Genomic DNA, 17,512 nt, shown 5'->3' with positions numbered 1-17,512 from the left:
AGTTCACTATTTTTTTAATAAGTATATAATGCATAACTTCATTCCCCAAAATAAATCAAAAGAAATCGTCTTGTTCCAGTATGAACCATTGATAGTAAGAGGTAAGGATTTAACAGCAGATTTATGAACAAAGAGCGTTTTATAAATTTAAAAAGACATACTAAGCTAAAATACAACCTAGAAACATGTGTATACCTTTGTACAGTGGCATCCACATGTCCAAAGATCAAATCGGTCCCATTTCGTTATTGAAGTAGTACCTATCTGACCCCCAGGCTTTTTCTCCACCCCTGCTCATCGTGTGACTTACCTGAGGAGGCTTATGATCTGAGCGTTACGATTGGTGTTCTGATGCATACTCCAGTGTGGGTAGAATTACACTATTTGCCATTTTGATTTTTGTTTAAAATCCTAGTTTACTTCTTCTGCCTATTAGAGAAGAGAGTTGACTCTTTAGCGCTTTTGCCTTGTACCTGCTTGTTTAACATGTTCAGTGAATGTTAGCTTCTTATCTAGGATTACTCCTAGATATTTAGCCTCGTTGCTCCATTTTATTAGAGTGTATGCGATTCCCTTTTCCCTGTTTGGTCTACTTTTTCTTTTCTGTGTTTTCTCTGGGTTTAGTGCAATTTTCCACTTTATGCACCATCCCTGCAGTTTATTTAGAGCGTTTTGTAGGTGATTGATGACAAAATAGTAATATATTCAGATGCCATAAAGACTACTAGAATTAAAAACGATGAAAATAGACTGCCAAAATGAAGAATACAAAGATATGTAAGATTTTTATAGCGATGATAACAACCAATGTGGATGTGTGTGTGTAGAGAGAGAGAGATAGCATTAGACAAAGAAAATCAATGTGGATATTGTATATGGAAGAACGAGAGCCACCAAATATAAAAAATTATGAAATAAAAGTAAAGAAGTCAAAAATTAAAAAGATTGTGTGCAAAACCCAACCGAAGAACTTAAAAAGCCAAGAATACAGTGCTACATTTGTATGCTTACTCTTGTGGATCCTATTGAAATTCCTATTGAAATGTTTGATTTTTTACAAATTATTGAGGAAGTAGATATGTTAGGTCAGGTTAGGTTACGTTTGGTTATACAGTGTGGAAACCACTTATGGAATAAAATTGTTTTTGTCCTTATTTTAGAAAATAATAAAAAACGTTGAGATACCTTAACTTTTAAATTTAAAAGTGCGTTTTGTTGTATATTTTTGCTGTATATTTTTATGGTTTTAAAAGCTCCTTAACAACCTGATCTCAACGAACTATATCATGCAGGGTCTATTATGAATAATACAAGGTGAAATTTTGAAATTAAGTATAATTTTGTTCAAGACAATTAGTTCATAGAATACCCGAGATAATTGATTGGATTACATTAAAATAAATGCTCAAAATGTTCTCCACTTTGTTGTTGGCAATAACAGTCTTCTATAAAACTCGTCCCGAACTTTGTTTAAAGTTTGAGGTGAAATATTCCGTATTTCTGTGGTTATCCTTTCTTTGAGGTCTTGAATGCTAATTGGTTGTGTTGCATATACTTTGTTTTTGAGATAACCCCACAGAAAAAAATCCAAAGGCGTAAGTTCTGGCGACCTAGCTGGCCACTCGATAGTACCCCTTCGTCCAATCCATTTATTGAAGGAGATTATATAAGAAGAAGATAAGAAGAAGAAGATAATTTGAATAAATTATTTTACAATACAATAAACATTGAGGTATAATTTTCAAAATATATAAACCATACGGTGTTATAAATAACCATCACTTGTACCTCCATCTTTAAAATAATTTATAAGAAAAAATGTATAACATGGATAAATAATATAACACATTACAACAAAATCTAACTTCACATTATAAATCGATAAAGACGGCAATATTTTATGAGTGGCGGGTCCTTTTCTATATACATTATTTCACCAACAATCAATAAAGCTTTGCCGTCGCCCTACCTCACTCAATTTTGTATTTTCGGAGGAGACTCACTCCAAGAAATATCGATATTTCTATAAATAATTCGGCAGCTTTTATTATGTGTCTACCTCTTTGTACAAGGGGTCAGGTTTTAGACACCCTTGAATTTACTTATTTATTTCTACTGTATTGTTGTCGGCCCGCAATCCAATATAAAAACTTTTGGCATTTTTTAAATTCCATTAACTGTAATTGATATTGAAGAACATGAGTTTTAATATTAAGTTTGTAATTTATTGGTAGTCAACCGGATTAGACTGTCTTACAATTTAAATTGAATACATTTACATTACATTAAAATTGTGTATATTACCTCCAAATTTAAAGTATATAACGGTTTTAACTTCAACATATCTATAAAAGCAGGATATTAATAAATGTATTAACAGAACATATCGCCTGAAGAGGAACAACCGATCCTAAACGGGTACAAAAATGTTCACTCCTTTCGAAATAAAGATATCCTTACCCTATCCTGCCAAATGAACAACATTGAGAGGAACATATCAGACTGATTCTAAATTTATTAAGCATTTTAGTTTGCACTTTAAGATTGTAGATCCACAGTATATAATCAATAATTCCATTCCTGTAGAAAGCAATCTAATTAAACTTATAAAAATATAATTTGGCGATGAACCAATTGTACCATACAAGATTGCTTTGGGCTAAACTTTTATTTAGATTCTCATCTTATTCTAAGATCCAATATAATAAAGACCTTCACCATCTGTTTAATGTATAGAAATTATTTGAAAGTGATTCTAAATCCCATAAATCCCGAGGATTGGACACATTATTATAAACATCTATTAAATGAGAACAGAGACGAATTTAAAGAAGATATGAATTCATCAAGAATCGAAATTCTGGGAGAGCATATTACCATAGATATCAACATAGTTCAAAAAGCTATAGCAGGGATGAAGAATGGAAAAGCAAGTGGACCAGAGGGAGTAACTACGGAATTATTAAAGAATGGCTCAGAGAAATTACACAGAATGATCACGGTGATATTTAACGAATATATTAATGGACATCCAACACCAGATGAATGGAAAACAGCATATATGACCCCAATATATTAAAAAGGTGACAGGAGAAATTGTAAAAACTATAGAGGGATATCGGTCACAAGCTCAATGAGTCGACTATACGGTCGAATACTACGGGACCTGATAGAGGAAGATTATCAATCGTCTGAAGACGAAGAACAAGGAGGATTTAGAGCAGGTCGTCCATGTACAGATAACATCTTCTGTCTTAAACAAATTATAGAAAAGAAAATTGTGACAAATAGAGAGTTACATATGACTTTTGTAGATCTTGAGAAGGCATATGACACAGTCCCGCTAAATAAACTATGGGAAGTCCTGGGCACATCAAACATACATCAAACATTGGTTAGTGCTCTCAAAGATCTATATTGTGGTTCAAACTCCCAAATGAAATTCGGAAACCTCTCAGCTGAAAAATTTGCAGTTACTAAGGGTCTCAGACAAGGATGTTGTATCTCTCCGACTCTATTTAAGATTTATATCTCTGCAGCTCTGAAACAATGGAAAAGGAAAGTCAAAGGAATGGGTATACAATTGAACGATCAGGACTACATATATACTTTACAGTTTGCACATGATCAGGTGGTGATCTCAAATGACAAAGATGACATGGAATACATGCTTAGAAAACTAATTGAAGAATACCAGAAATGGGGATTAAATATCAATTTAGAAAAGACAAAATACCTCTCAATTGGATCTGAAGCAGAACAACTCGATATCGATGACAATCAAAAAATAAATCCATGAAACGAATATAAATACCTGGGCGTCATCTTCGACCGTAGTGGAAAAGACGAACGAGAAATAGAACATCGAATTGTACAAGCACGAAGAGCTATAGCATGTTTGAATGGAGTTCTATGGAGTAAAGAAATATCAAAGAAAAGAAAATGGAACATCTATGAGACAATGGTTAAAACTAGCCTACTTTATGGAGCTGAGACATGGAGAATAACCGAAAAATATAAGAAAAAGGTCGAAGCCACGGAAATGGATGCCATCAGAAGATCGATGAGAATATCAAGAGCCGACAGAATACGGAATGAAGTGATAAAACAACAAATTGGTATAGAGGGCACTATAGTTGAGGATATTGAGAGAAAACAGCTCATATAGTATGGGCATGTGAGCCGAATGGGGGACGAAAGATTGCCCAAAAAAACGATGATGTGGCAGCCCCCGGAGGAGAAGAAGAAACGAGGAAGACCACCACAGAGCTGGAACCTGGGAGTTAGGAAAGCGATTAGCGCTCGAAATCTGGACGAAGACCTAACTCAAGACAGAATACAGTGGCGTTTGGGAGTCGGACAACGTCGTAAGACGTTATAAAAAAAACCGCATATATATATATATATATATATATATATATATGTATATATATTATTTGAAAGGTAATTTAGTAAGGTAAAAAACAAGAGGTGCCCGATATAATTTTGTCCAGACTATTATTAATAATTAAAAATGAAATAAGAATAAGACTTACTCACAATCAATTTAGTCTACCATCAACGACCGGTTTCACGTACTATAATTCGATATGCATCTTCAGGTCAACGGTACATGTTAAACTAAATGCTGAAAATATAATAACCTGTATAAGGGTGTTGTCTGGTACAGAATATATAGCAGTTAAGACAGTATTGTATGTGTGTGATTATTAAATATGAATTTAAATTGATCAAATAAAAATTTAGTGAAAAATGATTTAGTAAAATTAAAATTAAATACATATTACTTACATGCCGATATAAGGACTGTTTTTAAATGATTGAGAAACCGTAGTTTGAAAAACTGTTATAGTAAACTGGTGGCAGGTAATCTTCGGTTTTATTATTTGTTTGTTTATCCGTTAAATAGTTGCAGTAAAACCGAAAATCACCTGTCACCAGTTTACTATAACAGTTTTTCAAACTATGGTTTCTCAATCATTCATTGACTATGGTTTCTCAACAGTCCTTGTATCGGCATGTAAGTAATATTTATTTAGTTTCAATTTTACTAAATAGGTGCTACAGCCCTATAAAAGAGCCTCGACCTTCCCAAGGCTATTACGCCAGTCATTTCTATCCATTGCCAACTGTTGCCAGTTTGCTGCGCCTATTTTTCTACCATCCTCATCTACACCATCTCTCCATCTGAGTTTTGGCCTACCCTTACTTCTACTTCATAGGTTCACAGGTTGTGACATAAGGATTCTTCTAGGAGGGTTGTTCTGCTGTGATCCAGCCAGATGTCCTGTCCATTTTAGTCTTCCTATTTTTATAAGAGATACTACGTCTTTACCATTAAATATATGTTTATATCTGTGATATATCTCGTAGTTGTACCTCCTTCTCCAAACACCATTTTCACAGACGCCACCAAATATTCTTCTCAGGATCCTTCAAATATAAGTAGGAGGTTTTTATCTGCCTTGGAAATGGTCCATGTCTCTGATCCATATGTCAACACTGGTTGTATAAGGGTTTTGTATATGGTTATTTTTGTTTTTTGTCTTAAGTTTCTGCTTCTCATACGTCATCTCAGTCCAAAATAGCATTTGTTTGCTAGGATTATTCTTCGCTTGATTTCTTCCGTTATGACGTTCTCCTTGGTGATCAGGGAGCCTAAGTATGTGAATTTGTCCACTACTTCAAAGGTAGAGTTATCAACCGTGAATTGGTGGCCGATGTTTCTGGCTCCATTGTTGGGTGTTGATGTCATTATCTTTGTTTTCTCCTCGTTTACTTGCAGGCCCATATTTTTTGAGGCATTTGACACATTTGGCATAGTTAATAATCACACATATATAATATTAGCATAACAAAATTGTTCTTAAAATTTTTTTGTTATAAAGATTTCCAGCATGTTCGTTGCATTCTTTCGCAGCATAGGTCTTCTTAAAAATGCGATTTCTTGCATCCCTGTTGTAGTTATTAACGGCATAAATTTTCGCGGTAAAATCTTAAACAACATTCATTTTTTCATCAATGATTATGTCGACAGCCAGTCGAAATATTAAACTACTGTTGGTGATCAATAATTGTATTATCAAATGGACTCATTGTTTCTGTTATTCCCTTTATGATACTATTCTAGTTTTTTGTGTCCTGAATTTAATTTTGCTTTTTTTACAAAGAGTGTAAAGTATCATGTTTCACAAGTTGATAATATTTTTGTCCTCATGCTTTGGCTGATTATTCATGCTTTGTACTCACCGTTAGTTAAATTTGACCAAAGTTAGTTAGTGTTAAAGTTTTTTTAAACTCACTTAGAGAATTTATAAAAAAAGTCAAAAATTTTTAATTATTATCTAAGTATAGTCTGGACAAAACTATATCAGCCGTCTCTTGTTTTTTATAATTTTTAACATACTAAATTACACATCAAATCATTTTTATCCATTAAACAGTACAGTGATGAAGGTCTTTTTTATATTGGAACCTCTACTATCTCTACTTATTCGTATAAATTTCATTTCAACTACGTGTCTTAAATACAATAATAAAATGAATTTACAAGAGATCGGTCCTTTAAGAGCGTTTTTAGGACAATATACAAAAAGCGGTTTACAGCTGTGCACCTGAACCTACAAAAAACACATAAAATTCGGCATCAAACCATTAAGTTCTGCTAAATATGACGTATAATATAAAGCAGGTAAATGGTTAAGACTAAAAGACTATGTTTTAAATATATTAATAATAATTGCTAAAATAATATATGAAAAATATCTATAAAATAATAATAATACACTTAAAATAAGCACGAGACGCCATCATAAGCAAAGTTCAGTACCCTTTGTCCTCTTTAAATTTTTAAGCAATTAAGTTTTCGTAAAAAAGTTTATCCGATTATATAAAACTTCCTTAAATATTACCTCTTTCTGCTTCCATTACTACACGTACAAATCTAAGCATACTTTATACCAGTTATCTGGCAAGCGACTTGTCGGTAAACTCATGTTGTCAAGTGTGTGCACAGATACATTTACATACAGATATATTTGACATAAAAACATTAATTGAAATGTTTAGTAACAAATCTCAGTTGAACACAAACCTTGCCAATAATCTTGTATTATTAAGTTTCCAAGTGCAGTACAATAATTATAATTAAAATAATAATAACATACAAATCTATCTATCTATCTATCTAATTAGCCTTCTTCGGTCCACCTTTGGACATCGGCCTCCCCAATCCTTTTCCATTCTTCTCTGTATGTCACTATAGTCATCCACCTAGAGCCCACGTGCTTCTTGATATCATCTGCCCATCTCATTTGGGGTCTTCCTCTGCTTCGTTTATATTCCTACGGTCTCCAACTTATAAGAATTTTGTTCCATCGGTCTTCTTTTTGTCTTATATTGTGTGCTGCAAATCTCCATTTCAATTTTGCAACTTCTTGTCTAACATCTCTCACTTTTGTTTTCTCTCTTATCCACTCTTTCTTAGAACTTAGAACTTAGAATAATATCAAATAATACCATGAATAACACTGTTCTGCCTACTACTGTACTTATGACTCGAACTACCCATTACTCCTCTTTGCCTTATTTCCCTCAAGTTACTGACAAACTTATTAAACTGTACAAACATAATAATATACCTGTTAAAATTGCAGTTAAGAATGCCAAGACTGTCAGAAACTTATTTTCTAAAACTAAAACACCCTTGTCCCTTTTGGAACAAGTCAATGTCATCTATCACATACCTTGTGCTGAGTTTGACTCGTGCTACATCGGTCAGACAGGAAGATCACTAGGAGGGCGTCTTACGACACACCGTAGTGATATTAACTTATTTAAGCATATTTGTGCTCTTGCTCAACATGCTATTAACACTAATCACAAGGTTGACTTTAATGAAGTTAAGATTCTTGGCAACGAACGCAATCTCGTAAAAATGCAGTTTTTGGAAATGTGTTCAATACTTCAACGCCCTAACGCTCTGAATAAGAGAACTGACATTAGTAACTTGAGCCAAATCTATCGTGCATTAATATTGCAGAATTAGGCTTAACGGTTTTTTACTTTAAAATTGTCTCCTAAGGTGTGTGTTTACATACATTTTCACATTTAAATAAATTCAATTAAAATAAAATAACATTTTCTTACTTTACTTCACTTAATTAAGATTGATATTCAACTAATATTTTATTGATTCATTTATCAAGTTTATATATATATATATATATATATATATATATATATATATAATAATTTTTGATGAAATAGTTTAATAAAATTTTTAAATTAATTTGATTCATAGAATACTCATTAATTTCTCAGTTCCAAACTATTATGAACCTTGGACTGTTGAAAGTTGAATTAAATCTGCACCTGTGACTGGCCAAACAGCCATAACTTAGACACTTTTATATGATAGGGATCGACCTCACTTGTTTGTTCTTTTTCTTTGAGCCATTCCCTGAAGGGAAAAGGGTTCATAAACATCTTTTTCTTTCATCTAATGGTTAGTACAGGCAAGGTTTTCGCCTACTTTTTCATATTTTTTAAATTTACCGCCATATTGCATTAGCGGTTAAAACTCGCTTTGTTGTGTGTCATGTGTTGACTTCAAGGACACTGTCTTTTGACGTGATAGCTATGTGGATCTGAAATGTGCTCCCATTTGCCGAGTATCTCCTGTAAGCATTGGAAGCCTGTGGAAACTTCATTACACCTTTTATAATATTAATATAATAAACTCTCAATATTTTCAATAATGTTACCTAAAGTAAAAATAAAATTAAATTAATATCAAACTGTTGGAAGTGTGATCTTATGATCTTGTTAGTTCTCGGCAAATACTTATATTTTTTACATACTTTTTTAAATTACATGTACAATAACCACATGGTCTTTTGATGTGCTATGTTTGAATCAAATTGTAAACTGTATCTAGTTTCAATTTATTGTTTATACAACTAATTATTTATGTCTATTATCTTAAGCTTCTTTACATTTTACACCATTGACGGCTACATATCTTTTTGAGGTAACACATTTATATTGACTTGTCTGTGGATGTTTGGTTTTTCATATGGTGATTTTTAGATAAACTGATGATGCTTTCTTATTAGAGAGCGAAACGTCTTCAATAAATAGATAAAGTAGCCAACTACTTTGTCTTTTTTCTCCACCTTTTGACCGAAAAACCCACCCTTCTAGTGATCCTTATATATATATATATATATATATATATATATATATATATATATATATATATATATATACACACAACGCAAAAGTCTAGGGATATTTTTATAAATAGACGTATTTTGTTTATCTGTAATCAACTTAAAAAAAGTAATATAAAATTTGTAGTTTAAATTGTTGTTTAATATGTCAAAAACCATAAATTGCAAAAAAAAACAGAAAATTGGAGCAAAAAAAATATATTGCAAATCACCCATGTTTTACATACCACCATAAAATGACAAAAATACGAAATATAAACTTAATATCAAGTATGGCCACCACGTTGGTTTATCACAGCTCTACATCTACTGTTCATACTCCGAATAACATTGTTAATGTCTGCTTGAGGTAGTTGTGTCCATTGTTAGTTGTTAGTTGTGTCCAAAGTAATAATTTTCTCCAACAGCAGCAGTAAACGGACGCACAACAGGTTCAAGAATAGTGTCCAAATTTGCTGACTTGTGAGAAAGCCACGTGGGAAAATGAGGTAAATTCTTCCATCAATCATGATTCCGCCCCATACCATTAATGTACCACCTCTGTATGCATACACTTCTTGAAGATGTCGTAATCGTCCTCCACATCCGGGTCGTCTCCAAACTCTTGTCCGACGAGAATCTGGATGAAATCCATATCTAGACTCGTCACTAAACAAAACTGTGGTCCAGTCATTGTCAGTCCAATTCTGAAACTCTTGACACCAGGTTAATCTTGCAGCGCGATTGCCTCTAGATAGAGGTGAACATCTCAGTGGTCGCCGACTACGAAGATTGGCTTCATGGAGATGATTTTTCACAGTACTGCTACTTATTGTTACATTATGTGCAAGCTATAATTCATTAACCAGCTCAGATGTTGTGGTTGTTGGCTGCTTTTTGGCATTTAAAATTAAATATCGGTTTTGAGCGACGGTTGTAGAGCGACCACGTCCTGGATGTTGCTCGGCTGGACTCCCAGTGTCTCTAAACCGACGCCACAAACGACTTATAACGCTTTGGGAGACACCCAGCTGGTCAGCAACTTGAGTTTGTCGCATACCATCTTGAAGGAGGCGCACGGCTCTATTCATCTCTTCCAATGTTAAATGTTGTCGTTTCATGGTAAAAAGACAATATCTTTAACTCACCTATTAAGCAAGAATGGTATTAAGTGACTAAAGTTAAAAATAAACAAAACTTAAAATTGTCGATTTTTTTGTCCCTTATAAACAACATTCTAAAACACGTATTGCTATCAGTTTTACAATTTTTTTTTGATAAGAAGTGAGTATCTGTATCAACAATTATAGTACAAGCAAATTTATATGGTCATGAAATTTCCGTCATTGGTATTGTCAAATTATTAAAATATCCTTAGACTTTTGCGTTGTATATATATATATATATATATATATATATATATATATATATATATATATATATATATAATGTAAAGTCGCCCCTGACTGCAATAAAAGCACAGAAGGCTTAAACGTGTACACAATATTATTTATTATTTTACAGTCTCAGGTCCTATCTTTAATTTGAGAGCCGCGTCCCTACGAAGGGTTTCTATACAAAAGACCCTTTCGGCGTTTATTAAGATTATCGCCAAATATTTTTTAATATCGTCGGAAAATATAATTCACATTTGCATAACTATTAACTTAATTAAGCAGTTTCAAACACAATCAAGATTGAAATTAAAAGTTTATGAGGAAATATTTGAATTAAGTTTTTAACCTTGATTTTATATTTTTTATATACGTAATCGGCTGCAAATTAACCATTAAACTTAGTCGTTTCCTATTAGTTGTTTGAACAAAGTAGATTATAAACTCATATTATTATATCGGAACATAAAATATAGACTATTCCAGACTACATTGTATTATTGGGTATTAAGTAGTAAGTTTAATTATGAACTATGAAAAATTCAATTAGCATGTTGTTGAAATTAAAAAATAATAAAGTCTGCAAACAGTACTATATCACCGTATGGCACCATATGTAGAACAAATAGTAAGAAAATATCAGGCTGGTTTCAGAGGTGGTAAATCGACAATTCATTAGATTGCATCCCTGAAACGAATTTTGGAAAAAACACTGGAATATGGCATTGATACTCATCACAGATTAATAGAGTACAAAGCAGCCTATGACTCTGTGGACAGAAGAGCAATGTTCAAAGCAATAAAAGAGCTAGGAATACCAAATCAGTTGGTAAATTTAACAAAACTCTTAAAAATTTGAATGTAGAGTAGGAATTCATGGAGAACTGTCTGAACCTTTTAAAACAAATAACGGGCTACGCAAGGGAGACCCTCTCTCTTGTATACTGTTCAATCTCGCTCTGAAAAAAGTGATACGTAGGTATGTTGCAAATCACAACCACTGGTTCAATATATAATAAATCAGTGCAAGTCCTGGCCTATGCTGATTACATCAATATTGTTAGGAGAACGGAAAACGCTGATGAAAGAATAGTCAGTAGAGGATTAGATAATATTGCAGAAAGTGGGGATATTGAACAAACATGGATGCAAATAAAAGTATGTATGACCAAAGCAGCTCAGGCCAGTAATAGAAATATAAAACACGAATACAATGAATGGTTCGACGATGAATGTAAAATGGAACTAGATGAACGAAATAAATTAAGAATGAAAATGATGCAAGAAAAAACAACAGAGATAGAGAGAAAATACAATGAACAAAGGAAAAGAGCCAAAAGAATAATAAGATCTAAGAAAAGAAAATACAATGAAGATAAATTAAAATGTATAGAACAGAGCTATAAAAATAGAGAAATTAGAAACTTATATCAAGGGGTAAAAAATGAGAAAAAGGGGTACCAAGGAAAACCTGTACACTACAAAAACAAAAGTAGAAGAAATTTAGTAAGTGACGAAGAAATATTGAGCAGATGGAAAGAATACTTTGAAGAACTTTTAAACGAAATTCCCACAACAGAATATGAAGACGAAGAAGAAGTGAAGGAAAATGTCGATCAAGAACGAATAGAGGAAAGACCGCTTAACGAAAAAGAAATAAAAGAAATAATAGAGAAACTAAAGAATAATAAGAGCCCAGAAAGAGATGAAGTAACAGCTGAAATGTTTAAATATGGAGGACCAGTACTAATTAAGCATTTGGAAAAGTTGCTAAAAGACATATGGGAACAAGAAAAATTACCGAAGGAATGGACCGAAGCGACACTGTGCCCTTTTCACAAAAAAGGCGACAAAAGTTTATGCCACAATTACAGGGGAATAGCCCTACTAAATGTTGCATATAAAATACTTGCAGTATATATAAAAGATAAGCTATCTCAAAATATAGATAATGACATAGGGGAATATCAATGTGGATTCAGAAGAGGGCGCAGCACAGTGGATCAAAATTTCCTACTGCGCGATATACAAGCAGAAAGCTAAGAATATGGGAAACCTACAATGGCCCTATTCATCGACTTTAAACAAGCGTTCGATAGGATAAAACGCAAAGAAATATACAAAGCACTACGTGAAATGGGAATTAGTGAAAAACTGATAAGAATGGTAAAAGTGACACTCCGAAAAACAGAGAATAGGGTTAAAATAAATGGCGAAGAAACAGATAAGTTTGAGGTCAGTGAGGGGGTGCGACAAGGAGACCCACTGTCATCGCTGTTGTTCAGTATCGTCCTCGAAGTTACCATCAGAGAAGCTGGAATCAACAGCTAAGGACTTATATATCAAAGAAAACACCAATGCTTAGCATTCGCTGACGACATTGTACTGATAGCCAGAAGTAAGCAAGAATTAAAAGAAATAATAAAAAGATTAGAAAGGAAAGCGGGAAAGAAAGGGATGTACATAAATGAAAAAAAGACCAAATATATGGAATGGACAGAAAAAGATTACCTACAAGAACAATATCTGACAGTAATAACAGATAAAAAAACATATAAATTCGAAGAAGTAGAAATATTCCAGTATTTAGGAGCGACATTCACAAGAAGACCAAATATGAAGGAAGAAATCCAAGCGAGAATTATGGCCGGTAACCGTTGTATTTTTGCACTAAACAATTTATTAAGAAGCAAAAACATATCTAGAAGGGCTAATATAAGAATATATAAGACAGTAATAAGACCTATTGTATTATATGCCAGTGAAACATGGACAATGAACAAATCAGAGCAAGTCTTGCTGCAAGTCTGGGAAAGAAAAGTCCTCAGGAAAATATTTGGAGGTAAACTATGGAATGGTATATGGATAAAAAGACCAAATATGGAATTAGAGGAGATGTATGGAGAGCCGAATATCGTAGGGATCATAAAGTCACAAAGACTGAGATGGTTGGGACACATCCAAAGGATGGAAAACACGAGACTGCCAAAAAGAATGCTAATGGGAGGAATAGGAGGGAAAAGGAAGAAAGGCAGACCGAAAACCAGGTGGAAGAAGGATGTTGAAAAAGACATAGAAAAACTTAATATACCAAACTGGAAAAATAAAGCAACAAACAGAAAAGAATGGAAAAGAATAGTAACCCAAGCCATGGGCCTTCTAGGCCTGGAGAGCTAAATTATATATATTATTTTCTTTATACAGAGCTTTTGTAGCTTCTATTAGTTCCGTCTGTATTTCTAATTTGTACATTGCCTCCCATAGTTCTGACCTTGGTACAGAGTCATACGCCTTTCTCAGGTCCACAAATGCCAAATGTATATCTCTATTTTTTCTTTTATGAATCTGAAAATTTTTATATATAAACAATAGATTAAAATAGGAAAAAATCATTTTAGGTTTCAGACCCTATGTTTTTCCACAACGCCTACGGCTTTTCAAAAGCATTCTTGTTGCTTTTTTGGCAATATTTGTGAGGTGCTCATTCCACACAATTTACCTATCAAGAATAACTCCGAGGTACTTAAACTTTTTTGGGATGCATAGCATTCTTTCATTTAATTTATTAATTTCGACCGATTTATAAATGGGTGTCGATTTGTTAGAGTTACTAGAAGTCCTTCTTTCAAACACGAGGTAGCTACTATCATCTGCATAACACATAGCATAAAATTATTTTCTTTTAAACTTCGTTAATATGTCTACCACTATCGACAATAATAAAGTTAATAAATTTCCTCCTTGAGGATTTTTCAGCGTTCTTATAGTGGTACACTGAACGTCGAGGTAGGTAACTTCTCCTCTTCTTCGGCTTTTCCCATTATGAGTTCGCCGTTTTCGTCCTCCACAGCACTCTATTCTCCCAGTCACCTTCTCTGAGGTCTCTATGTTTTCCATCTTGTAGCAGGTCTTCCTCTCCGTCTTCTTCCCGGCGGGTCCCAGTTTAATATTCTTTTCGGCCACCTATGCTCTGGCATTCTTTGTACATGCCCGTACCACTGCAGGGCTCTGTTTTCCAACTTTTTTGTAATTGAGCATTTTACTTCCATTCTGTTCCATATTTCCTCCGTTCTTATTCTATCCGCTCTTGTGATTTGTAGACATCTTCTCATTAAGTCCAGTTCAACTGTTCTTATTTTATTTCGTATTGTTGTTGTCATTGGCCATACTTCCGCTCCATATAGGGTAATATTCATCACTATGCTTTGAAAGATCCTCTTTTTGTTTTCTTTGGTTAGAGTGTTGTTCCATATCTCTCCATGAAGTGCTCTTGTGGCTTGTTTTCCCGTGCTATTTTCATTTCTATATCTTTCATACAAGTACCATCTCGGCTAATCATTGACCCTAAATACTCAAAAGCCTTACAACTCTTAATAGTCTCTTCTTCTAAACTTAAGTTCAAATCTGCAACCTCGGGTCCAATACATAAGTATTCGGTCTTGCACATATTTATCTTCAGTCCCCAAAGTTCATATTCTTCCTTTAATTTCCTTATCATATATTCCATATCCTCCATATCCTCCCTGTCTTGTGCAAAAATTACTTGATCATCTGCGAAAAGTAGTGAATGTAATATATTCTCTTGTACTGGTATGCCCATTGTTCCGCATTTTCTATACCAACTTTTCAAAGCCTGATCTATATATATATATATATATATATATATATATATATATATATATATATATTAAAAAGTGTAGGTGAGAGACCACATCTCTAGGTGGTAGGTACATATATTCCTAGCAGTGAGCAAAGATTAAATCCATGTGATGACGATCGTATATATTTTCCTGTTGTGCAGAGCTGCTAGACTCTAATAAGATGTTATTAAATGCCTAATGGCACTTCTTTTGACGAGATAACATTTCGAAGATCTTTATCAAAACAATGCAAATCATCTATGGTGGATTTGGCTAGTCGATATGCAAATTGTTTTTCGTGACGCGATAGACTTGATAATTATTTACTTCTTATGTATGAACATAATCTTATTTTCTTCATTTTTAGACGAAAGGAGATTATGCTAATGGGTGTTTGGAAATTTACCACTATTTGTAATAAATTTAACCATAACCTGTCTAATTTATTATAAAACTCTTGAATATTATTATTACATGAGGTAGTAGACGATAAAAAAGTCAAGCCTTTGAGATATGGAACTATAAACGCATAATTAAGGTCTTTTGTTTCGACAAAATTACCAATGAAGAGGTGGTTCAATAATATCATCTACTCCGAATCATACTACAAAACAAGGTGTATGGAAAAGAAGATCCGGGAAAATAAGGATATCCTGACTTCACAACTTACGAAAATTATTTAAGCTAACTACTAGAGGACTCTTGATATGTAAAATCAAAAGTCATGTTAGTATGCGGAAAAACACTGCTTTTTATAAACACTTTCTGCTAGTTACTTGAAAGGATGAACCAACAGTATCTAAATACATGTTGTACTTGTGTGAAAACATATTTAATAATTATAACTTAGTGATGTCTGCTTGTATATACCAGGGATAACGAAAGATGAGGTTAAAAAATGAGGTCGAGACTTTAAATAGGATGAGGAATAGTAAGGCAGTAGGACCTAATGGAATACGTGTAGAGGTTTGGAAGGCTCTAGGAGAGGAAGGGATTGATGTGTTGTGGCAAATGACAAGGATATATGAAGAAGAAATGATGTCCAATGCGTGGAGGGAGAGCGATATCATTGTATAAAGATAACGGGGACATTCAGGGATAAAATTAATGTCACACATAATGAAAATTTGGGAGAGCACTGTAGAGCAAAGGTTGAGGAGAGAGACATCAATAGGAGAAGAACAGTTTGGGTTTATGCCAGGAAAGAGGACAACTGATGTCTTGCTTGCTTGATGAAATACAGCGAAAAGAAAAGAGAGCTTCATTTCGTATTTATAGTTCTTGAGAAGGTGTACGGCAGAGTCCCACACAAAAGCTAAATATACAAGATATACAAGAGTGTGGTCAGGTGTACGGTAAAGTGTAGCCTGTAAAGAAGATTCATTAAAAGAAGATGGAGGTAGCTGAAATGAAAATGTTACGTTGGGTGTTGGATAAGACTAGAATGGATAGGATCAGGAACGACTTAATTAGGGAACGGGCCGAGGTGACTACAGTAAGGTAGCAGTAAGGTGACTTTGCAGTATTTAGCCATGGAGAGTACTAAGGGCAATAAGAGAGCGTAATAGAAAGTCGCCGATTCAGTTTTGTTGGATTTTGTGTTTGTTTGGTTGTTCGGGTTAAGTCTTTATTTCTTGAAATAATTGTACATTATCCCAAGCTCGTTATTAATCGCTTCAAATGCTTGTCTCTGGAGGCTAGCGCTATGCTATCCATACAGCAAATTTGTTTTAAGTCTGTTTCTGGGAGATCACATAAAGGTTGAACAGAAGAGGCGCCACTACTAAGCCTTCTGGAAGCCCATTATTGATGAGTTTTGGTTTGTTTATCTCTCCGTTCAAAGTTATTTGGAGATTTCTGTTATTCAGCATAGTTTTTATTAAGCTTAGCTACTATTGTATGTCCAAGAATCACTCTTAGAAGCTTTTATAACTTCCTCTTACCAGACAGTGTTCTAGCCGGATGTTAGGTCCAGAAATAAAACACTTTACAGTTTTCACTTTACCTTTTGATAGAGTAATTCATACAAAAGTAATACTAGATACTTTAATAATCAAGACTAGATTAAAGTAGCATACTAATAATCTGCAAACTTTCTTAGTAATGAAAAATCTGAAGTTAGATCCAACTGAGAAGTTAAATCTAAGAAAATATCTTATCAAATCAACTTCTTCTTCTTCGAGTGCCCTCTCCGCTACGGAGTTTGGCAATCATAATCGCTATTATTGATATAATTAAGAATATAATTGCATGGAGGTATTCCATC

At 33.6% G+C, this 17,512-nt stretch overlaps 1 protein-coding gene across 4 annotated transcripts in view; it reads left to right on the top strand.

Annotated features, from left to right (window-relative positions):
• LOC140446047 (zinc finger protein rotund-like) overlaps positions 1-17,512 on the top strand; it is an 814,816-nt gene that overhangs the window by 658,896 nt on the left and 138,408 nt on the right. The window lies entirely within an intron of this gene.

Source organism: Diabrotica undecimpunctata, chromosome 7, assembly GCF_040954645.1.
Source record: "Diabrotica undecimpunctata isolate CICGRU chromosome 7, icDiaUnde3, whole genome shotgun sequence".
Lineage (NCBI taxonomy): Eukaryota > Metazoa > Arthropoda > Insecta > Coleoptera > Chrysomelidae > Diabrotica > Diabrotica undecimpunctata.
Note: the sequence above shows the minus strand (reverse complement) of the source record. Positions and strands in the feature narration are given on the sequence as shown.